The sequence below is a fragment of the Phacochoerus africanus genome, chromosome 8 (assembly GCF_016906955.1).
Source record: "Phacochoerus africanus isolate WHEZ1 chromosome 8, ROS_Pafr_v1, whole genome shotgun sequence".
In the NCBI taxonomy this organism is placed as follows: Eukaryota; Metazoa; Chordata; class Mammalia; order Artiodactyla; family Suidae; genus Phacochoerus; species Phacochoerus africanus.
Window position 1 is genome coordinate 150,270,578 of NC_062551.1, and position 12,546 is coordinate 150,283,123.

At 43.0% G+C, this 12,546-nt stretch overlaps 1 long non-coding RNA gene across 1 annotated transcript in view; it reads right to left on the reverse strand.

Annotated features, from left to right (window-relative positions):
• The window catches only part of LOC125133770 (uncharacterized), a 39,691-nt gene extending 34,524 nt beyond the window's left edge, over positions 1–5,167 (reverse strand). The window contains exon 1 of the long non-coding RNA XR_007136504.1: positions 5,054–5,167. This is a non-coding gene — a long non-coding RNA (uncharacterized LOC125133770). The remainder of the gene's footprint in view (positions 1–5,053) is intronic.
• Between the last annotated feature and the right edge of the window lie 7,379 nt (positions 5,168–12,546).

Here is a 12,546-nt window from a genome sequence, read left to right on the forward strand (position 1 = left end):
TAAGATCACTCATTTGGGGTTTGAAAATGTCTCCAGAACATGCTGGTGAAAGGACAAGAATGGGTTTAGAGCTAAAACTGGGAAATTGGGCACATGTATTTAGCTTCCTTTCGTCTTGAAACCCACTAACACAAAAACAAAGAGATGGGAAAAGGTGAAAACAGCAAAGCCCGTGAAGGACTGGTGACTGAGCTGGTGGACCAGGTGGACAAGGCCCATGGGAAGCCTGCTGTGGGACAACTCCCAGAGCTTCTTGGGAACAGAGAGCAAGGGCAGGAACTGGTGCTCCTAGTACCTCTGCAAGTGAGCATGAAGGTGGGGCTCAGGTGGGAGGGTTGGCAGAGAGGGTGTAGAAGCAGGTAGATGCCCTTCTCCACCACTCCCACTCTCCCTGTGCCATGCAGTGACTTAACTCCTTCTTCTAAGCAGTACATGACAGGAGAGATTTATTTTCCAGAGACAGAAAACAGGGAGCTTCTGAGCTGGAGATGCAGAGAGAGTTGAGGTGTGGGAGACTGCTCTACTAACAGAGGGAGGTAAGGAATATTAATGGGCTGACCAAATTTTTGTGTTCCACTATCCTTCCAGAGCACAGCAGCCCAACGTATAGTCTACAAGAAAGGGATTGAGGAGTCTTCTCTGGACATCTAAGCAGTCCAAAAGGAAAGGCCCACATGGAAGGTTCCTTAGGAAATAGTCTAGTCATGTAATCCCCAGGGCCAGGTGGGAGTAGGTCAGAGAGCTCTGGGAGAGATCTCAAGAGAATGAAATCAACACCTACTAATGTGTTTGAATGTATTGAGAAACTTTTACACAACTGTGGCAGAATTTGGATATGATTAGTGATAAGGACACCCAAGCAAGTGGAAAGTAAAAGTTTTGTTTTTGTTTTTGGTTTTTTTTGGCTGCACCAGGGCCAGAGATCAAACCTATGCACAGCAGTGACAATACCGGATCCTTAACACACTAAGCCACCAGGGAATTTCAAGGAAAAGTATTCTTGATATTCTATGCAACTTAGCTGCTTACAGCATTTACACAGTCATGGTGAAGGAAACATTGGCTACTGATCTGACTTACAACACCACTATAGTGGACAGATGGAACACTACAAGTGTGTGTGTGTGTGTGTGTGTGTGTGTGTGTGTGTGTGTGTGTGTGTTTGTGTGTGCGCGCTCTAGAGGTGGAGTGTGACCTATAGATGGCTAAGTCCCCATCTTGCATGTTGAGAAGCTAACAGATAACATCTGTAATTGAAATATCATGTAGCAACATAAGTCTGTTATTTGGAAACTCATAGTTAAATACTAATAGAATCAGAAAACTTGAAAAAGATTGGATTTGAGAGTGTGCAATAGGAGTGGGAAGCACTGCATGGCTTATTAGCTCCTATTTTTAATAATAAGTCTTATAAAAGTACTTGACACTTACATATGTGTGTGTATAATGTTAATGAAAATCAACATTAAATTTAAAAAGGAACATCACATCAATAAGAGACCAAAACCACGTGACCATCTCAATATTTGCAGAAAAAGGAGTTCCTGTTGTGGTTCAGCAGTTAACAAATCTGACTGGCATCCATACAGATGCAGGTTCGATCCCTGGCCTTACTCAGTGGGTTAAGGATCTGGCATTGCCGTGAGCTGTGGTGTGGGTCACAGACGTGGCTTGGACCCCACATTGCTGTGGCCCTTGTATAGACTGGCAGCTGTGACTCTGATTGGACCTCTGGCCTGGGAACCTCCATGTGCCAAAGATGTGGCCTAAAAATAGAGAAAGACAGAAAAGAAATAGATGCGGAAAAAGCATTTGATAAGATTCAACATCTATTGATGATAAAAACTCTAATCAAAGTAGGTGTAGAAGAAATTCATCTCAACATAATAAGACAAACCTACAGCCAATACAATACTCACTGATTAAAAGCCAAAAGCATCTACTAAATTCTAGAACAGGATGATTACTCTCACCACTGCTATGCAACATAATATTGGAAGTTCTAGCCACAGCAATCAGACAAGAAAAAGAAATTAAAGGTATCCAAATTGTAAGGGAAGAGATACAACTGTCAAAACCCTAAAGACTCCACACAATAACTACTAGAAATAATATATGAATTCAGCAAGGCAGCAGGATACAACATTAATACACAGAAATCTGTATAAAGCTTTTTTTTTTTTTTTGCTTTTTAGGGCAAAACTATAAAACATTGATAAAAGAAACTGAATATGATTTAAAGAAATGGAAAGCTATCCCATGTTCCTGGATTGGAAGAATTAATATTGTTAAAATGGCTATTCTACCCAAAGCAATATACAGATTTGATGCAATTCCTATCAAATTACTTATGAAATTTTTTGCAAAACTAGAAAAAATAATTATAAAATTTATATGGAACTAAGAAAGACCAAAATTGCCAAAGCAATCCTAGGAAAATGAATGAAACTGGAGGCATAGCCCTCCCAGACTTCAGACAATACTACAACACTACTGTAATCAAACAGCATGGTTTTGGAATATATATATATATATATATATATATATATATATATATTTATTTATTTATTTATTTATCAATGGAACAGAATGGAGAGCCCAGAAATAAACCCACACACTTATGGACAATTAATCTTCAACAAAAGAGGCAAGAATACACAATGGAGAAAAGAGTCTCTTCAGCAAGTGGTCTTGGGAAAGCTGGACAGCCACATATATATCAATTAAATTAGAACACTTCTTCACATGTATACAAAAACAAACTCAAAATGGTTTAAAGACCTAAATATAAGAAATGACCCCATAAAACTCAGAGAAGAAAATATAGGCAAAACATCCTTGAATATAAATTACAGCAGTATTTTCTCAGATCGATCTCCCAAGGCAAAAGAAATAAAAGTAAAAATAAACTAATGGGACCTAATCAAACTTAAAAGCTTTTGCACAGCAAAGGAAACAGTAAACAAGGTGAAAAGACAACCTATGGACTGGGAGAAAATACTTGTGAATGATGTGACTGACAACGGGTTAATTTCCAAAATATACAAACAGCTCATATAACTCAACATCAAAAACAAACCCAATTAGTCAAAAAATGGGCAGAAGATCTACATAGACATTTATCCAAAGGAGACATACAGATGGTTGATAAGCACATGAAAAGATGCTCAACATTGTTAATTATTAGAGAAATGCAAATCAATAGCACAATGCAGTATCACCTCACACCGGTCAGAATGAGTATCACCAAAAAATTTACAAATAATAAATGCTGCAGAAGGTGCGGAGAAAAGGGAACTCTCCTACACTATTGGTAGGAATGTAAATTGGTACAGTTACTATGGAAATTAGTTTGGAGTTTCCTTTAAAAACTAAAAAATAGAGCTACTGTATGATCCAGCAATCCCACTCCTGGGTATATATCTAGGAGAGAGGAAAACTCTAATTCAAAAAGATACATGCACCCCAATGTCCATAGCAGCACTATTTACAATAGTCAAGACATGGAAGCAACCTAAGTGTTCAGCAACAGATGAATGGATAAAGAAGATGTTAGCCACAAAAAAGAATGAAATAGTGACATTTTCAGCAACACGGATGGACCTAGAGAATATCATATTAAGTAAACTAAGTCAGACAGAGAAGGACAAATATTATACGATATCGCTTCCACATAGAATCTAAAAAATAATACAAAAGAATTTATTTACGAAACAGAAACAGACTCACAGATCTAGAAACCAAACTTGTGGTTACCAAAGAGGAAAAGTAGGAGGATGGGATTAACAGATACACACTACTGTATATAAAATAGATAAACAACAAGGATTTACCCCATAACACAGGGAAATTGTGTATATATAGAGAGAGGGAGGGCAGAGGGAGGAGGGAGAGGGAGCGTTTTATATATATATGCATAAAATCACTTTGCTGTACACCTGAAACTAACACAGCATTATAAATCAATTATATTTCAAGAAATAAAGGAAAAAGTAGTTATGTTAATATATCCCATTATTGGCTTTTTTATGTTTGGTACTCCCTTCCGGGTATGACCCCAGCACCAAGCACACATGCCTATCACTTTACCTGGGGTTATGGGTTGAACTGATGTGGAAGACCTAACCCAAAGCACTTCAGAATGTGTCCTTATTCGGTGATGGCGTCTTTATAGAGGTAACCCAATTAAAATCAGGTCGTTAGGGTGGGCCTTATTCTAACATGACCAGCTGTCCTTATAAAACAGGGAAAGTGGGACCCAGAGACACACACACACACACACACACACACACACAGAGAGAGCAAGAATGCCATGTGAGGCTGAAGGTGTAGATCTGGGTGATGCATGTAAAAGACAAGGAATACCAAAGGTTGCCAGCAAACCCTCAGAAGCTAGAGGAGCATGGAACAGAGTTGCCCTCACAGACGTATGAAAGAACCAACTGGGAGACAGCACAGCTCTGCTGGTGAAGCCGCCCAATATGCGGTACACGGTCATGGCAGATCTAGGAACTAATGCATGTGGCACACGACCGCTCAATTCCATGGACTCCATAAAGGAAGGGGCCATGTCTCCGAATCTTCCACTGAAGGCAGGAGAAACGGAAGGGAGGAAAGAAAAGAGGGAGAAAAGGAAGGAGAGGAGATGGGCCAGAATATGCCTAGATCACACTTGACTCCCACTGGAAGATGTGCCTTTGAGAGAGAAGGGTTACACTTCTGTCTCTAGTTCTTTTATAGCCAGAACATATGTGTATAATGTTTGTCGTTGAAAAATAAATAAATACAAACATACACACCTACCAAAGAAAAATAGAAAAGAAAACATTTCTCCTAAATTCTTCAAAATCTCCAAGTGGGAGAACAACCAATTGGTAGTGTTGAGGTGACTATAGGATCCTGAGGTCAATAAAGTATTGCATTTGAATTTGTTCTTTTTTCCTTAACAAAGTAAGGTAACTGCACTGGGGCAAGTTGGCCTCCACCTTCCTTCTCCCTTGATACTCACAGAGCCAGGAAGACAGGGACCCAGGGCAGTCCTTCCAGGACTTACCTGGGAACATTTAGAAAAGTTTCCGAAGACTGGCCCTCAATGGATGTAGGCTATCAGGAGACAGCTACCCTTTTCACCCAGTTGTCCAGCTCCAGCCTCTCTGTGCTTCACAAAGTTAAAAGTTATTGACTGAAATCAACTGAAATAAAGAGTCGCATTTGATGTGGTACACAATCGACTTCTCCAGCCGGTTTGGCCTGCACTGCAGGGGACACACACACACACACACACACACTCAGTAACCCTGGGGGAGAGCCCAGGCAGCTGCAGAAGCCCCAAACCTCCCCAGTCCTAATTAAAATCTCCAAGTTTCCAGGCAACACAGCCAAGGAAAAAAAAATCACTTCCAAGCTGAAGACCCCCAGCCCCCACCCCAGCCAAGGAAACGGTCGTTTGGTTTAATCAGCCCACGTGCACATTCTTGCTCCCCAGGTTGCCAAGACGAGCCCGTACCTAGCAGAGGTATTTGTGTAATCAAAGCTTCTGGAACTTTCCCTGCCAAGGCTACCAAAGTGAATAGGCTCCTGAGGTAAAAATGTTCCCCCTGCTGGGGACGGCGCCCTTGAAGTCGACATCAAAATCAAGCCAGGGTCACAGCTGTTGCGGCACCCCACAGCGGAAAACTTGCAAGAAATCCTAGCCTGCACTACTGCTTTGCCTCAGGTCTAGAGGAAACAGGCCCCAGTTGCAAAGGAGGGAGGGAGGGAGAGGAGAAAGAGAATATGCTTTCAAAAAACCACCCCCTCTAACTAGTACTCTGGGGTGGAGAGACAAAGCTGCTCGGCTCCGGAACCTTGCCCCTTCACCAAGGCAACCCCACCCCATCCCCCTCGCCCGCTCCTCCTCTGGGAGCCGGGGGGGGGGGGGGGGGGGGGGGGGGGGGGGGTCACGCAGGTTGGCCGAGAGCCACTAGGTGGCAGCAGATTAACTCTTCAAATGCCAGGGTGGGCTCAGAGATCGTCGGGGGAGCTGGGTCCGAAAACTTTGCACCTGACCGCTTCTGGGAGGAAAGGAAAAGACGAGTGGCTTTGTCTGTCTTTAAAGATCCTTGCCTTGCAGGGTTGATTTGGAGGAATTCCCGAGAGGGGCGGACTGCTTCCTGGTCACCCAGATGGTAGCGTGAGACAGGATGAGATGTGATGGCGACTGCTCCAGGTTTCACGTCAGTGACACTTGGTTTACACTTGGTTCAGGGGACTAAAAGGTCCTTTGAGAAATGTATGCTCACATTCGATCCACTTCAATAAACACTAACTATAATAAGAAATGAGTGCCCGGCATTTTCCAGGGATGGTGCTAATGGATGCGGAGGCGGGGGGGGTCGGGGCCCTGCCCTTGGGGAGTGTGGAGATGACAGGCACTCCGTGAATTGTATTCTTTTTAAAAAATTCAAGTATACTTTGTGTACTATATTCTGTAAGTTACAGGTGTACAGTTACTGATTCACAATTATTAAGTTTATGCTCTATAGTTATTATAAAATATTAGCTGTATTCCCTGTGTTGTACAATAGGTCCTTGAAGCTTATCTTGTGTCTAATAGTTTGTACCTCTTACACCCCTTATGTTGCATCTCCCTGTTTCCCTCTCCCTGCTGGTAACCACTGGTAACCACTAGTTCCTTCTCTGTGAGTCTGCCTCTTTTTTGTTAATATCATCAGTCGCATTGGTGTGCTAACCAGCTTGGAGAAGTAAGGAGACTCAAATTTTCTATAACTAAAAAGGAAAGGGTTATTAAATTAGGGAAAATAGGCTCACGAAGATCATTTTACAGTAAGCTTCTCTGATATGGGAAACCTTATGCTTTTACGGTGAGCGAGGTCTAAAATATGGGAGCCACCCGAAAGAAACTTTGCCAGCAGGGGCCAAAGCTGCATGCTGTTCAGATGACGAGGGAAACAAATCATTCCCCTGGCTATTCTAGCCTCAGCAAAGCATCCCCCCATTCTGCCTATTAAACTTCTGCCACAAATGTAAAAATACGGTGGTGTTGATTGGAGCAGTGGGCCAGGAAGGTGAAACTGATTTACTTTAGAAGAGGGAGAGAGAGAGAGAGCTACCAGCCTCCGGAGGAATAAATTCAGCAAGAGGGGCAGGGAGCTGGGAGGGAGAGGACAAGTGCTCTTGTCATTGGGTTTAAGAGAGTTTGGAGGGATATGGGAGGAGGAGGAAAGAATTAGGAGGGAGCCATAAATGTGTGATACACACAACTAGAGAGAGACGGGAAAGGCAATTTTTAAGATGTTTTGCTGTGCATTTGGGTTTCTCCTTGATACGTTTCAACAGAACTCAGTAAAGATTAAAATTCCCTCACATTTATTTTTATTTCTTGGACTGGGAAGTCACCACCAACCCAGCAAGGAACTTTGATGGCAACGCTCCGTTCCCTTCCCGCCTATCTAGGTGGCAGGATAGTGTCCAGATTGTAAATTCTTTCAGGAAAAGTAACTCCAGGACCGCTGGTAGCTTATATAAAACCTAAGTATTTATTATGCTAATCCTAAGATACAACGTCTCATTCTTCTATGGGCAGCCTCAGAGTTTAAATTTTACTCTACTTTTCACAAAAGGATAGGAAGCATCACAGTAGGACAACTCTCCGTTCATCAAGGGATTTTGGACAGTGATATTGTGTTGTTTTCTTGAATCATCACCGTATTTTTACGAGTACATGGCAGGACTAATAGGTGTTGGATGGAATTGGGGCTTAGAGTGGCCCATTAACCTCAGTTCTTATTTGGGAGAAGAACTCTTTTGTCTTGGAGAATTTTAAATCAGTTAGTCCTAAAGACCATACTTGCATTTTGCCCCCCACCCCCCCACCCCCGGCCAGATTCCCTGTACCCCTAACCACTCCTTCACCACCCAACCATGTCTGGTCTGCTTAGCAACTTCCTACCCTAAAGGGAAGCCTTTTGAAATGTCCTGGACTCTGTGAAACCTGACCCGACCATGCACTATGCCCTCTGTACAGAAGCCACCCTTGGGAGCTACAGCACTGTTTTCATGTCTACCTTCCCAGCTAGACTGGGTGACACACATGATGTCCGTACCTTCAGTGCCCAGAACAGTGGCTGGCACACAGCTGTTGCTCAATAAGCCATCGGACCAAGACCTGTCCCATATTTGTCATTCCATGCTGAGAAAGCTTTTGAAAGCCGTCACTTTCCAAGCAGTTGACCTAGTACTCACGTGGAAGTTAGGTGCTAGGGAATTCGACCTCAATCACTCATCCTTCTAAGTATAACGTGTATTCTTCAGTTGGCAGTCTCAGAACCAGAGTTCACTCAAATCCACAAAAAGTAGGGGAAAATGCCTCAATAAGGCAACTTTCCCTCATCAGTGCTGTAGATAGAGGTTTCTGTGGGTGTACTTCTGTTTCTGACACGGAACTCTTACGCTTTTAAAAAATATGTATTCTTTTCAATATAAAAGTACCCCATGCCCATTAAAGAAACTGTGCAAAACAGAGAAAAGCAGAGAACCACAGAACAGTTTTTAATCAGTATCACTATGTAAATGGTAAGTCTGCAACATTTTGGAGTATGAATTACTCTCTTACTTATGAACTTTAATAAAAACCAGACAACAGCTCGTGCTGTCTGCTAAAGTCAGAGCCAGATTCCACAGAAAATACGTACGTGGATTTCATAGTTGGTTCCTGCAGCACAGTTGCCTATAGGCGCACTCTGCTAAGCACTTCTTTAGGGAGAGATGAGGTAACGGAAAGGGGTGAATTGGCACAGTGGGGTGCCTTTGCTTGATCTTGTGGAGCTTTGTCTGTTGCCAACCACCCTGGAGCCCAGACAAGCCTCAGGCTTCCAGCTCCCATTTGTGCAATTATTGGTCAATCCTCTCAGGCTTCAATGATGGATGTGAGGTCCATCATAAAAATCCAAGGGCCTCCCCGACAGCCCCATGCCCTTCATCACTTGTTTCCTCGACTGACCTTGCCTTGAGCTCCCGCACTTGAACTCTAGCTTCCAGCATGACATCCTTCCTTGGACCCTTAGTGGCAACCCCAGCACCATCACTTGCTACTGTAGTGGGACGGATAGCTCCCCAGAATTGAATGATCATGTCAGAGACATGACACCTCATTAAAGTTAATAAACAGATAGAGGCAGCTGTCAAACTGAGCAGGATGTTCCCATCCACGTGGGATGACCAGCCCCGTGAAAAGCACACACTGGCTACTGAACGCTGGAATGGATCTTTACATGTGTATAAATGTTTGCTTTATTTAATGTAAAAAGTATTTCTGGGCTCAGAAGAATGAATCACTGCTGTGACTAAACAGTTTACCTGGGCTCCGCCAGGCACTGGGTTAATTGCTGAAGACATAAATGTACATAGGAGAGTCCAGCTAGGGACAGAACTATGCACCTGTATGGAGGGAAAGGATTTTAATATTTATTGACTGCTCACTCTGTGCTGGGCGTTGTGCTAGGTGTTTTGTAAAATTCACACATTTAATCTCAACAAAGTGTAAATTAGATTATATTTCTTTTCATTTTGTGCAAGAAGAAACCACGGCTCAGAGAGCTACTTATTTCTCTAACTCCTACAGCTGGAGTGTTTAACAAAAACTCAAAATTCTCATCCCCGCCAGTTTGATGGAGCAGCAGGGGGCAGTGGTTTGGGGAGCATGACCTCCTTGTGGCCCCATTGCTCTGCTTTCTGGGTCAGCCAGGGCTCAGGAGCCACACTGTCCTGGTCTTAATGCCACCTTCCCTGGTGATGCAAAGAAGGGAATGGTGGAATGAATTGGATGTGTTGATTTGCCCACCTACCAATGGCGTGGCCTCAGCTTCACTTCTTTTTTTTTGTCTTTTTTTGTTGTTGTTGTTGTTGTTGTTGTTGCTATTTCTTGGGCCGCTCCCGAGGCATATGGAGGTTCTCAGGCTAGGGGTCTAATCGGAGCTGCAGCCACTGGCCTACGCCAGAGCCACAGCAGCTCGGGATCCGAGCCGCGTCTGCAACCTACACCACAGCTCACGGCAACGCCAGATCCTTAACCCACTGAGCAAGGCCAGGGACCGAACCCGCAACCTCATGGTTCCTAGTCGGGTTCGTTAACCACTGCGAGCTTCACTTCTTGATATTTTTGAGCTCGCTTCCTCATCCACATGAGGGCACAATGACCACTTTACAGGGTTAATATTATGCATCTTGAGTTGTGAGAAGTGCTCACACAGCGCGTAGAATGTTTCAATGGTCAACAAACACTCACTCTTGTCCCTTCAGTGCTTTACCAGCATAGACCTATATGGTCAGCAAGGTGCATGTCCTAAAATACTCTCTTTTTTATGTGTGTTCATCTTTGTTCCCCCAAGCCGTTTCCTTCCCCGACTAGTTGGCCTTACATTATTCGAGGGGACGTATTAACACCTTTCATAGTGGACAACCCACAGCAAACACGAAAAAACAACACCCAAGCATTTGATGGATTGATTTGTTCTTTCAGACACCTCATTCTGACTGCTAAGTGATAGGTTAGCAGGAGATAACTGGAGCTAGCTCCTGCTGGCTGTGAAAGCCATGTAAAAGTCTCAGGAAATTTGTGAGCTACTGTGGGTAGCTTAAAATTTGCTGCGGTAGGAGTATTTACACCACAGAAATTAGCAAACACTCCAAAGCAGGGCTTTGCTTCAATCTCCGTAGCCAAACACTCGTGGAAAGCCAGTGTGTATGAGGTTTCCTGATAGTCCAATTTCAGATGCCTCATCACTTTCAAGAAACGTCCAGATGATATCATAGCTTGATTTCACCAGAGCAGAAACCTGTAGAGTATGTGAAGACTCCCTATACTGACAACAGGATTTCCAGTTTTAGAAATGGAAATTTAAAGGTCTCATTTACTTCCATCTCCCTCCAGTGTAGAAGTATCTTTTTTAACATTCCTGAGGAATGCCGTGGGAATGGCAGTCCCTCCCGTAGAAGGCTACAAGACTTTTCCAAAATTCTTCATCGTGGGAGTTCCCTTCGTGGCTCAGCAGTTAATAAACCCGACTGAGATCCATGAGGATGTGGGTTCGATCCCTGGCCTCACTCAGTAGATTAAGGATCCTGTGTTGCCATGAGCTGTGGTGTAGGTCACAGAGGCGCTCGAATCTGATGTTGCTGTGGCTGTGGATCTACAGCTCCGATTCGACCTCTAGCTTGGGAACCTCCATGTGTCATGGGTGTGGCCCTAAAAAGCAAAAAAAAAAAAAAATTCTTCTTTGTGATGGTCTGTTCCTACATTTCTTGTGACTTCCACTAATTGTTCTTGAGTCTGCCCACATTTTACAGCAAAGCAGTATGCCTACCCTCGCCAAGTGATGGTGTTGGTGTTGGCTATCATTTCACATCCATCGGGACTCCTCTTTGTCACCCTGTGTGGCCTTCATTTTCTCATGGGTAAGACACACACCCCCAATCATTGTAGTTATCTAAGAACTGAGTAAAACATTATGGCTTTGTCCAGGTAAGTAGAATAAAGTGAGACTACTCCTTCCTATGATATTTTCCCACAAGCATGTTTCACATTTAGTTTGCACTATCCTTAAAAATCATGTTGGATAACTTTTCCCCTATTTTTTAAAGTTATATTGAAGTAAGTTGCTTTATAATGTTGTGATAATTTCTGCTGTACCACAAAGTGATTCAGTTATACCCATACACATATCCATTCTTTTTCAAATTCTTTTCCTGTATAGGTGATTACAAAATATTGGGTAGAGTTCCCTGTACTGTGCAGCAAGTCCTCACTAACTATTTTCATGGGCATTATTTTCAAGCCAGGCTAGCTTTGTGCAGTGTCTATACAATTCATTTTATGAACTAGGCACTTTACATTAATGGTGGTCGTATGTCATAGTCTCATTTCTGATGTATTATTTTTTAAGTACTGATTTTGGTATCCATCATGTTGATTTAATTAATTTTAGTTATGTGACCTCTCCTATAGGTCTTCCTATAGATAATTTTTCAAGACTGAATACAAATATGCAACCAGTTGTGGTTTTACCTAGTTTCTATTAACCAATGTGATTTTCTGAAATTTGTCTTCAAGGATGTCATACGAAGTTATGCCCAAGAGTTTGCTGAAATCGGGTGTGTTTACATAACTCTCAACATTTGTCAGTGCAATCATTTCATCAAAGATGGTAGTGAACTTAATGTGGTATGCCCTGTTTTTAGTGAACTCAGCCAGTTTCTTTCACTCATCTACTTGTTTTCTAATTTGCTTGTAAATGTTGTATTTAATAATTGACTCTAGAAGAGTTCCTGTCGTGGCGCAGTGGTTAACGAATCCGACTAGGAACCATGAGGTTGCGGGTTTGATCCCTGGCCTTGCTCAGTGGGTTAAGGATCTGGCGTTGCCGTGAGCTGTGGTGTAGGTTGCAGACGCGGCTCAGATCCTGCGTTGCTGTGGCTCTGGTGTAGGCCAGCGTCTACAGCTCTGATTAGACTCCTAGCCTGGGAATCTCCATATGCCATGGGAAGTGG